The sequence below is a fragment of the Passer domesticus genome, chromosome 2, assembly GCF_036417665.1.
Source record: "Passer domesticus isolate bPasDom1 chromosome 2, bPasDom1.hap1, whole genome shotgun sequence".
Classification (NCBI taxonomy): domain Eukaryota; kingdom Metazoa; phylum Chordata; class Aves; order Passeriformes; family Passeridae; genus Passer; species Passer domesticus.
In genome coordinates this window covers 29,280,852-29,293,467 of record NC_087475.1, presented here as the reverse complement: position 1 = coordinate 29,293,467, position 12,616 = coordinate 29,280,852, and positions in this window count along the sequence as shown.

Below are 12,616 nucleotides of genomic sequence, written 5' to 3'. Positions count from 1 at the left end.
AGATCCCTGAGAGCTTTCCCCAGGGGGGACGATGCCTCTACAGCAAGGAGGCCTCAGTGCAATGGCTTTAAAGCAAATATTACTTTAAACTGGCACTGGACATTGGTTCTGATACCAGTTCATGAGCTCTTGGAGAGGGTATGAAAACACATGATCCTTCTTTTTGGGGGAAGGAGGAGGATGCCAGTGTTTGAGAATAAGCTGCCTTCACTAAAGCAGGAGCCACCCTTGTGGGGGTCTGGCACAGACCTGTGATGTGTGAATTAAAATTACATATAGCCTTGGTGTTCTGTGGTTTAGTGGGTCAGTGTAACCTTTGAACATTAAATTTGAAAAAGAAAAAAGGGCACAGTCTACCTAGTAGGTATGCATTTTAAGAAATATCTTTTGTTTTATTGAATATAATCCAATTCGTTTAGTCACTGACTGGACAAAATGAGATATAACATCTTTACAATATACAGGTTTTTCCCTATTTTGAGTTACTGCTGGTATGGCTTAGCTTTTAATTTATTATAACTGGCAAAAGAATAAATTGCCCAAGAGTATCAATCTATTTTGGTCAGAGTAGATGCAGGAAACAAATTGTGGTCAACCAGATGTTAATACCTAATAATAATGTTTGATCAGTGTTTTGTATGCATGTGTACATGAACACATATTTGCATCTATTAGAACAAGGGAAGATATGTAATTCTTTCTGATTTTAATAAATAAATTATTCCTTGAGCTAATTTGATAACTGTGCTATGGTTATGACTTAGCTATAAGGAATAATTCAGAATAAAGCTGCAGTTAGGAAGCTGTTATGATGCTGGGCAAGCACATAGTTCAGCTCCTGCTCCTTTCCAGAGCTTGGACGTGACTGTGGAGAAATTTCTTGATGCCTGACCATGGGCTGCAAGCATCTGGTAATCCCTGAACAGAGGCAATGGCACAGATCTATTTAGCTCATTACAGAGTTCAAGCTTTCAAAAGAAAATCCAGATATGAGCATGCTAATGTCAGTCACCCTGACCCTGTCTGTCCATCCTCATGGCTTCTCTCAGACAGCCTGCAGCTTCTGCTGCATCCCTCGTGCTGTGTCCTGAGCTAAGTCTTTGTGTCTGATGACACCAGAGGTGCTGCTCTCAGAGAAGAGAAGCACAACCTCCTCGCCTGCCACAAGACCCCTGAGGGGCGTTCTCAGTTCAGCTGGCTTTTAGGACTTATTGAACCTTGAATGGCTACACAGCTTTTAGCTGGTGCTCAAAACTGGCCCGTGGCTTTTTGGAATGGTAGATGAAAGAGAATTGTGTTTCTAGGATGAGAGGCTGAGCTACAGAAAAGAGGAAAGGTGGGGCAGGAGGCCAGGTCAGACCTTTTGTTTCTGCTGCTATTAGCAATGCTGGAGACATCTTGAATGACTGCTGCTTGAAGTGGTGGTGTATCATTCCTCAAAACTGAATTATATCCTTTCTCTGTGTTTTCCCTCCTCCTTGATGGTGTCCGAGCTGGCTCTGTGTGCATAAAAGAGGCACTAACACCGTGGCCAGTTTGTTACGGAGAGGTTTCCTCCCACAGATGATGCTGTGCCTAAGCCTCATCTGTCCTGCTCATCAGGCAGGAAAGAGAGGCTTTGTCCAGCTGGAGGTCTGCCACAGTTATTCCCAGGCATGACCAGAGAGCAACTCGGCTGCATTTGTGCAAACTTACGTATGTTTTTTTCATTTTAGGGTTGCTGTAACATTTTGTCCTTACTTGCAGGGGAGGGTGGGATTTTGAGACATTGGGGTTGCTGCTTGCAGTGTCAGTGAAGTGATGGAGTTCAGCCAGGTATGGACCAGGACATCTGTAGCTCAGTCCTGTCCCATTTATGGGTTGTGTCTTTCAGGTCCAACAGCTGTAGAAACTTTTTAAAATCACTAGTTTAAGAAGATATATCTCTGGATACACCCAGGGAGGAGATCTGTTGAGGAAGCAGGTGCCAGTTTTCCATAGTTACTTTTAAGAGCCAAATTGTGCCTTAGTGCTGATTTTTAGTTTTAAGGCAATATTGAGAATTTAAACACCCTTCTTTCTTTTTTATTATTTTTTATTTGATCCAGCTGGAGCTCATACTTCCTCTTTAACTTTTTCTTTTATTATTTAAAATCCTTAATTATCTGAGACAAAATTGGTAAGAAAATCTGCAGAATCTAGGGATTCCACAGAGCTCTCTCTATAAACACTCAGGCTATTCACTGTTGCCAAATAGACATGTGCCAACTCTGAAACACCCACCCACTCCCTCCTTCTGCCGCAGCAAACTAATAAGCACATTGATTACATTCATTTAAGGAAAAACACTGCTCTTTTAAACTTTACATCCCGCATGCTTTAGATTTCTGATTACGAGAGATATCCTGTTTATCACACATCATGTGGTGAAAAAGCTACTTGACACACCTCAACGCATTAGATATTTTAAAAGAATATTTTATAGTGTACCAGCAAGTGGTAGTAGGAGATAATTATCATTTCCTGCAAGCTCTTGTACTGTTTGCAAGATGAACGAGAGGTCTCTTATATGTGATTTTTGTAAAGGTCCCTTAAATGCCTTCAATCCCCCCAAACAAAAATGTTCACATGCAGTTTCTCTCTTTCTTCCCTCTCCTCTCCCCCTTTTTCTCCTCCAAAAATCTGGGAAAACTTTTTTACAGTTATATGACACATCCAAGCAATGCCTAGTTTGCTTCTCTGTAGGAATCAGTCATTAATAATGACAATTCTGTTGTTACATATAGGTGCATATGCATATATATACATATATATATTTATATATATATATATAAGCAAATAAAAATAATATGTATGTGTTGTACATTGATAAAATACATAGTGCATATCTAAGCCAAAGTAGAAGCCCACCTTTTCAAGATTTGAGGACTAGCAGGAATGTCCCAAGGCAGATGAAAATCCTTTCCAAATGTCCCATGCAGCTATATGTAGTTATGTACACAGACCAGCTTTCCTCCAGCAGACCCTCGTGGGAGTCCCCCACCAAGCCCCAGGGCCCTGGTGCTGGCCAGCAGAGCTCCCTGGGAGTGGTTCTGGGCAGCTTTCCTGAAAGTGTCAGTGCAGGGAAGGGAGGCAGGTCCCCACTGGAGCAGCTGGTGCTGGTCACCACCTCTGAGCAGCTCAGAAATGGGCAGCAAGCTCATTGCAAAGCTGTGCAAAACCTTGCTTAGAATCCTCCTCTGGGCCTCTTTGAGTTTACTATGGTGAATTTTTGTCATGATTGAGTGATTTGGCCACTTAAAGAAACACTATCAAAGGCATTGGCAAAAACAGGGTTTAATATGAATGTGTGAAAATATGATTTATAAATTCTGATGGCAAGGTTCACTCTATTACTAACTGGACAATTTAAAGCATCCATAGAATGGTAAAGTTAGAAGAAATTTGGAATGATTTGCATGGAAGCTAGGAATGCAAAAAAGTGCCAAGGGTATGGATGCAAAGATAAGGTTAGCAGCACTTAATCACTGAGTGCTTTAACATTTACAAAGCTATTCAATACAATTCACTACAAATATGACAATGACTATAGTTGAGATATAGTCTATATAACTATAGATTTGAGATAGTAACATTGATACCATAATCAATTCACACATACACGGGGTGCTGGTTTGTTAAATGGGGAAAATACCCAGACCCTGAGTAATAACCGGAATTCTGATTCATTCCCCTCACTTGAAATACCCTGAATGAAGAGGGTTGATGGTAGGGCACCAGCCCCACTGGCTGACCAGCCACATCCCACAGCAGTGGGACAGTGGGACAGTGGGACAGTGGGACAGTGGGACAGTGCTCTGCCATGGTAACACCCTGCTCAGTTTCCAAGCCTCAGTGTTTCACACCCTTGAAGCTCCTGACCAGACCTTAACCCTGAGCCTGGCAGTGCCCCATGAGAGCTTGCAAGGGATTAGTGATGGAGAGGGATGGTGTCTGTAGATTCCCTGGCATCTGGCCCTGCAGTACCTCTCCAAGCAAGAACCATCTTGAGCTGGCTCACATAGTGCAGCTTTGCTTTTCTGCTCCCCAGGAGGGAGAGATTATCTGCAGGTAGTAGAGAAATCTGTTGGGATCTGATTTTTCTTTCTACTGAACTTCTGTATTTGTGATTCTGAATTTAATGCCAGGTGCTATGGTAATAGAGAACAGAGACTTGTGCATCTGTAAAACCAGTCACCATAACACAAACAACCCCTCATGGGCATGAGGTGGTGTGAGTTTTTAAAATTCACTGTGCTCATTTGTAACCTAGAGTAAAACATTTGTCTCAGGTCCTGTTTCCAGGCTATGACCGAAGGAAACATCAATCCACAGCTTCTCATTATCAGGCTGGGGTCTGCTAATATTTCTCAGTATAAGCATGTATCCTCAGTTACAGATTCATTTTATTAGCTACATTTAACCCTGTATAATATTGTCCAAATCCATAAATATCTGTAAAAACTGTATCTTTTCCTGTTCACCTATACAGTACTAATGTAGATTGAATCTTTCAGTCAAACCCAGGTACTGTTTGGTTTTGTTTTTTTTTTTTCCCATATGTGTGCAATCTCCATAGCTATTCTAGTAGACTTTTAAAGGTGTCATTTACAAAGAACTCTTCCTAATATTTTGACTGCTAACCACAGATTTTCCCCCTTAGAATAGCTTTTCTAATGGAACAATTCAGAAAAAGCGCTATCATCATATCATAATGTACTGTGACAAGAACTGTTCAGCTTTATGTTTTGGCATTCAATGTATTCTCAGTTCTTCACTGTGTCTGGCAAGGTATTATAGAGAAGTAGTTGAGACAAATCTTTGTAGTAACAAATACAGGACAAATTGTAGCAGATCTCTTGCTGTTTTTCAATTGTTTTTAACGTGCGTGTTTCTGTCTGACATCTTCCAGCAGGAGGACAAGACACCCGCTGAAAACTTCTGTGGCCTGCAACTGCAAAGTTTCTGTAGATTTTCCAGGATTCAGTAGAGCTTGTTTCTGTCCTTGGAAAGAAGGGAGCAACTACTTCACACAGAAACCCTAAATATACAGAAATCATGCTCACAGTAAAGGGATTCAGTTGTAAATCTAAGTAAACTTAGTTCACTTCCAGAAACTTGACTGAGTTGTTCAATCAAGAATTAGTTTGTTTGGATATGTATCACAAATCAGGAACTTGTGAAGTTGAAGAATCCTCTGAATTTTCAAGTGCTGTTGAGAAGCCTTCGGTAGAGGGATCAGTAGAAATTGTAAAAACATTCCTCTGATTCTAAAGTCTTAGAAATTACTGAAAATATAAATTTATGCTGTGGAACATTGTTTCTCTTGCTACATATTTTTGTTGCTGTTCCTGTTGAGACTCTGCTATAGTGATCTTTACAGGGAGGATTCCCAGGAGGCCTGAAACCTTTCAGATCTTATTGCTTATATGTTTTCTTTTCTTGACAGAACAATATGAAATATCTGACCTTGCCCAGAGCAATGTCATTAAAGCTAAACAAGATAACACTTGTACTGTGCCTTGGTCAGGAGCTGTCTGAAGCACTCCCCGAGTTTTTGTGGAACAAGAACTAAAATTCAGGCAGTTGAAGCACATGTGATTACAGAAAACTAATATTTCTTAATTTAACACAAATAATAATAATAATTATATATGTATATATTAATACACATATTTAAAACAAGGAAATGGGGTGTTTTATAGCCCAGAAGCTCATACTGAATTTTTTTTATCATACAGTAAATGAAATTCAGACCTAGGTATTTTGAAGGATTTTTGTTTGAGGACCTACTAATGTGCTTTGGGCTAGCATCAGGTGACCAGCAGAGGTCTGTCAGGATGTTTTTTACCTCATGTCAAGCAAGGAGAAGATATGAAGCCCAGCTGACTTTGCCAGCTGCACATCAGTCAAGGTGAGCCAGGAGGGCTAAGGAAGTGAAAGCCAGCGGGTAAGGAGGGTACACAACAATTTTCTGCACTGAACACAAGAAGACAAAAATTAATTTTTGACAGACAGTAAATCTACTCTTCCTTTTTTCCTGTACTTGGGGAGGAACTCAAAACACTTTATATATAGGTACCATTCATGCAGCCTTTTTGTCCACGTACTTAACTGGGCAAATATTTTAAAGCTCCTTTATTTGAGTTCTGCTTTGTGCTTGCACAGGATCAGTAGCACTGAGGAGGGCGAATAGCCTCAAGAAGAGGATTATTTTCCTTTCTGGATCACCTTTTCCCCTGCTATACTGGCTGCTGGGTACTTTTCTCCAGTACAGCAGAGTTTCACCAGGCTGGAGTGCCATTCACAGCACACTTCCCATCCTGGAGATTGTAGTCAGCACAGATGGCTCTTTGTGGCTGAGTGTATGTGAGAGCTAAATTGAATGTGAGCTCTTGTCTAATATTTAACAAAGCACATATTGAGTTAATGACTAATGTGTCATTATTGCAGGAAGCTTTTAGTTCCAAAAGGTTAAGTGGTTCATTTGAATATTGCCCAAGTATCTTTGCCCTGTCAGGGTGTTTTTTCCCCTAAAGTTAATTTGCTATTGTTGTGATCATGTCTGACAAGTGGTGGGTAAAAGCAAAGGCAGGTTATGGGGGTCTATTTCCACGACATTATTTTACTGGTTGGATTTATTTAGCTGAGCTTCTCATTTGCATGGGCATTTTTCAGGGATTAAAAACTGGTTTTGATCATAGGGCATCTTCCACTGGGAATTATTTGCATCAGAGGCAAAGGACTTGGGGAAAAGTGATAGGAAGTGGGCAAAGTTAATGGATCCAGAAGAGGTAACCAGAGCTACAAGAGGAGACTTGCTGTGTTTTCACAGGTAGAGGAGTAGGCTTAGGAATTATTGTTAAATATAAAATTGTAGTGGTTGAGTACTAATAAAGCATCATAGAAACAAGTTTCTGCCACACTGATATTAATCATATGAACTGTTTATGACATGTGATCTTGAAAATGGAAAAAAAAAATTTCTCCATGTTACTTTGCTTATGTTGAACTTTCCATTATTTGATTGAATTTTTCAGAGAAGAGCAGATTCCTCTTAAATTGCTTCAGCACATATTTTTCTATCATGCACACAAATGCACTCTGTCCTACTTTGCTGCTTCCAGCCCAGAGCAGTGTGTGAAGCTGTCAGCTGAAGCTTGCAGGGAAGCCACAGCTGCTGCAGCTCATCAGCCCTTTTCTGCCATGGTCACTGCAGCAGCTTTGCCACCCTACAGCAGAGTGGAACACCAAAAGTTCCCCTTGGCTTTGTAAAAATGGCTTTTTTAGCATAGCTGCTTCACAGGTCTGCACGATCCAGCTGTATTTTGAATAGAATATGGATTTATTTTTTTATTCTGTCTCTTCAATTTAGAATATTTTTAAACTATTAATTAATGATAACCTCCAATGGCTCCTCCTCTCTGGAAAGGAGAACCAGCTTAGGACAGCAATGCTAATACAGAGGAAAAAACAATCTTACTTTCAAGGTAGTGGGCATGATTTTTTTATTAGTTCATTTATTAGAGTTTCTACATCTACTCCTTGAATTAGGCAAGCTTCTTTGTTCTAAATCATCTGAACTATTTATTCCTAAATATTTTTTCTAATGTCATCTGAATTAAGATGGCTGTTTAATTAAGCCTTGCTTGCAATTGAAGGTGAAATGTAGATAAATTGAGGTACCTCCTGGTTACAAATTGTTTTTTAATTTGTAAGATAAAAATGAATCTTCTTTTAATCTTTCAATTCAATAATAAGATTTGCTTTAAGCATTGGTAGGGAGAATATCCAGGAGCTAGACTGAGAACAAATATGTCTGTGTGCTAGTAGGGGATCTAAATTAGCAGTCATCAACTAATTTAATACACTTTCAGGCTTCTTAGTCCAAACACCAAAAAGCTTGGACTTTAAAGTATTTTTAAAAAAGTTTCTTTTAAAAAAATTTAAGATTTTTCTGTGGGCCTTTAAGTAGGCTGATATATGTTCTTGCAGTGGAGTGGTTCTTCTGTCCTGGAGCTCATCTGTGCAGATAGAATTACGGGACAACTACTAAATTCCTTCTTCCTCAAGAAACAAACCCATTTCCTCTTTGTTTACTTTACTGTCTAAGCTCAAAATGTTCCTTCAAATGGTTCTCAATGGCTCCCTGTGCACATTTTCAGCCCAATAACTTGCATGAAACTCAGCTTCACATTTTTCACAGTTCAAGACTCCAGAAAATTTTGATGAAAAAATATTTTATTCTGCATTGCTTAGAGTACTCAAAGGAGCTGTTTTCTGCAGAAAAAAACCACTTGCCAAAGTGTGCTCTTGTGCCAAAGACCTTTGCTTCCCAAGTCCAGATCTTTACCTCTCTCTGAGAAAAATCTCCATGATGGTTATCAAAACACTGTAAAATCATTTTGCTTGTCCATGTAAGCAAGCTTTGCTAAACCAGGGTACTCTGTGCACCTCACCATTGCAATTCTATGAAAGGATCAGCCTTCTTACTGTGAGTTTGGACCAAAAATAGGTGGAAGGAAGTATTTTTTTGTAAATGTGCTCTAATTAATCCAAAAGCATTATTCTCTAAGACCTAGTGAACAAGAACTTACAGGAATGACCTGATTTCACTCCTTGTTCAATATCATCCTTCTTGGTAACATTTTTTTCCTGCCCTACTGCATCAGTAGGTCCTTGCTTGTGATGGTATCTCATCCCTTCTGATCCAAAAGGGAAACACATGATCTGCAATCCTCCTCTGAGCAGGGCGTGTCGCAGTTCTTGGGCTGCAAGGGAAGGCACCTGGGCACAAAGCAAAATGAGCAATTCCATACCTTGGGCCAAGACACGGAGTTATTCAAGTGGGCAGGGAACAAATGTTCCTTCACAACCTCAGGACCCCTTCAGGAGAGACACCAGGGAAGGGTGACCATTAGAAACACCCACATGAGAGCACCTCCTGCTGCAGAGCAGGATAAGATGAAGTTACTCTCATCTCAACACCTCACATTCCAATAGAGTGCCTCAACAACCACATAACCCCGGAGGTCGCTGCTCAGGGATGCAGTAATGTGGGTACCAGGGCAGCAGCTGTTCCCAGACATGGGAAGTGAGGTGTGTGGGAGTTTTATTTTTGTGCCCATCCCTGCCAGTTCTGTGGGGCCAGACAATGCATGAAGCCTCATGGAGTCTGTTTTCCTTCCTGGACCTGAAAAGGTTTGCTGGTTGGCACCACTCTGCACAAGATGTCAGGGGTCATTAATGGGTTGTACAGACCTAAATCCCAGATGTATCCAAAGGAAATGCAGCAAGCTGCCAGCCTCAGTGAAAAGACAACACCCTTCTTTTCCCATGCATGTCAGAGACCCGAAATTGTTTTTGCAGGAAGGAAGCTGAGGAAGGTGAGAGGCAGAGTGAAGCTGCCATGCCCGTGGTTACAGGCTGGCAAACGCTCCTTTGCCTGCAGCCTTCTCATTGCAGCACTCGTGGTTCTCCACAGGCTGCTGCGTTTTCCCTCTTACCATATGCTTCTCCCATGTAAGCACAGCATTTCCCACAGGAGCTGTTTCTAGTGCCTGCTTCCAATGACTCAGTTTCTCTCCCGGCGCTGCCGGAGCCGCGCTGGATGCGCGGGGTGCTCTGGATGCTCTGGATGCGCTGGAGCTCTGGATGCGCAGGATGCGCTCTCCGCGGGATGCGCTGGATCTCTGGATGAGCCAGAGCTCTGGATGCGCGGGATGCTCTGGATGCGCGGGATGCGCTCTCCGCCGCCGGGCACCGCCCCCGCTGCTCCGCAGCCCGAGCATCCTGCCCCGCAGCTCCTGCTCGCTCAGTCGCTTCGGCAGATGTGCATGATTAATGGATTATTTACCTTTTGCTGCCTGATTATTATTTTTCTGCCTTCTAACCTTTTCACTTTTACAAATATATTTTGGCTTTGAAATTCTGGGGATTCCACTTATAACCTTTATTTTTATTGGTGAAGTAGCTATTATTAGACTGTTTTTCCTGTTCTTTCTAATTCTGGAGTTTAATTATATTTTTCCTTCTACCTTTTCATACAGGTGCAATAATTAGATGGCATTAAATCTGTTTCATGATCATTAAGTAGGCTCGTTATTTTCCTTTTTGTATATATTTTAAAGTGGTAAATAAGTCACATTCCTAGTGAATCTGCTTGGTATAACTTTGGCATCTCACTGAGACAGTGATGCTGTGGTTGTGCACAAAAACCTCACGAGTCGGGTACGGCCCCTGTCCCTTCCCAGCCCCCAGCACAGAGGTCAGAGTGACCAGAGGAACACTGTGTTAGAGAGTGCAGCCCAAGACGTGCAGATGGGATGAGCCAAGGGGAAGAGACGAGACAAAGAGGGGAGAGATTTCACTTGGCTGCTTGGACCACCATTCTCAATGCCCTGCTGGCATATGTGAGTGCCTCCAGCCCTAAAAGCTGAGTGGGGACTGAGGGAACCTTGTTTTTCCCCTGCCTTTTCTTTCTCTTGCTCTGTTGTGGCTGTTCTCCTCTATTTTCTTTGTAAAGAACAACTTGAATTGTGCTGAACCTTAAATAATAAATGTAACTACTTAAAGCACTGACAACTGTTCAGGTACAAGTTCATTTTTAAACTCAGGCTTGTAAGCTCAGGGCACTTGGGCGAGACCCCTGACATTTTCTGTGAGCATGGGGGTTTTTTTCAGAGTTTCTAAAGTACTATTGATGGGAGAATGTAGAGTGACCTTTTTTTTAAACACTATTTAAGGGGTGAAACACTATATTGTTGCAGTGTGCATAATTTCAGAAAGGCTGAATTAATCAGCTTTATGTCTTGGCTGTGCAGGAAAGGAACTTGCATTATTACAAGCCCACACACTTTAAAATATGGTACTGGAGACAGCAAATGGAATAGAAATGCCCAAAAGGTGACTAGGGCAAGGAGAAGAAGAAGAAGAGGGGCTTCTTGCTAGCATAACTCCACAGTTAGACCACTTTTCCAGCTAAGTCTGGAAATTTATTTTCCATGATTATATGAGAGGAAAAATGCACTCATCTTTTGGGGCACGTATTCAGGTTTTAAATTTTTCTGGTAAGAATCCACAGAGAGTGACAAGCATGACCTGAATAAACATTGCCTCTGCATGGTACTTGCCTCCTTAGCAAGATGAAGGTGCCAGTCTTTTTTGTTGTGATTGTGTGGCTTTTTATTGTGATTGTGTGGCTTTTTTATTGTGATTGTGTGGCTTTGTTTGATGACCTTCACTGGTGCCATCAGCACATGTTGCTCCTAAGGCCAGCTTGGGTAATTTGAAACAGCTCAAGTGCAAGAGTAGTTGTCTGGGGCATCACCAAGTCAGCTTAATGCTGTGAGTCAATCTTTCTTTTTTTAATATATTATTGTTCTGTATTATAGGGTGAGTGGCAATAAAGTTGGTACCCATCTTTGATGCACCTCTTTGCCACTGCATTTTAAGAAGAGCAGTGTGGGTACTGCAGGTGTCTCCTCTTGGGTGCCCAGCCTCCCTCTTGCTGCTGGGCTTGGCTCAAAGAAACCTCCATTGGAAAAGGATGAGTAAAGGACACCTTGGAACGAGCAGGTTTTGCTGCACAGCTGAGCCCGTGGCACGTTTGCCTCTGACTTTTGTGCCCACCACAGTGCTGGAGCTGCTTGTCTCCCTCCACAACACCTGACATCTTCTGGGAGCAAAGCTGTGCTGGAGAGGAGTGGTTATACTGGTGGGAACTCACACTTGTGCTGGTGCTGCCTGCTTTCTTTGCATTGTGTTTATATCACCTACTGGGAAGCACAATCAGTGAGAGCACACTTTTAGAACCACCGCTATCACTTCACAGGTAAGGCATGACAGCATTCCAGCAGAAATGAGGCCATTTTCTACCTTGGGTACAGTTTTCTCCCCCTTAAATGTTACAAAGAACAGGAAAAAACTTTGTATGTCAGAGCACTCCCAGTGCTCTGACAGCAGGAGGACAGTTGTGTAAAACCATGGCAGGTAGTGATGCATAAAATAAGCATATCAAAGCTGCTAGGCTGTTCATGACTGTCATTGCTGAGACTACCTGGACAAGGCTTTTTATGAGTTTTCTGGGATGGCTCTGAGCTGATGCTGCAGGTAGCACAGAACACTCAGGTGCTGGGTTATGCAGCCCTGGAGCACCCAGATAAAACATGATGGATGAAGATGGACAGGGCTCATCTTTTCCTCCACATCCCCCAGCTTACCCCCACCAGAGAGACTTGTTATTTATTGTATGATGCAAGTCCATAGGCAGCAGGGCTGTTCCCTTGGCTTCCTCAGACCTCTGCAGAGCTGGACAGAATGGGACAGGACTGCTTACAAATGCCTTCAGACTCTTTTAAATGGCATTAAGACAGCAAGTCAAGGTATTAGATATTGCTTCCTTAGTAAAATCATTAAAGACAAAATTTCACCATAGAGACTTCATTAAAGTAGTGGGTGTGTGAAAGCGTTTCAACAAAAAAAATATTGCTACAAAGTTAAGGGACCATGAATTGCTGTTTAGAGCACAGCTTTGCTTTTATTTAATGCAACGTTGTTTAATAAACTCAGGAATCTCTGTTTAGTTTTCCCTCATTTT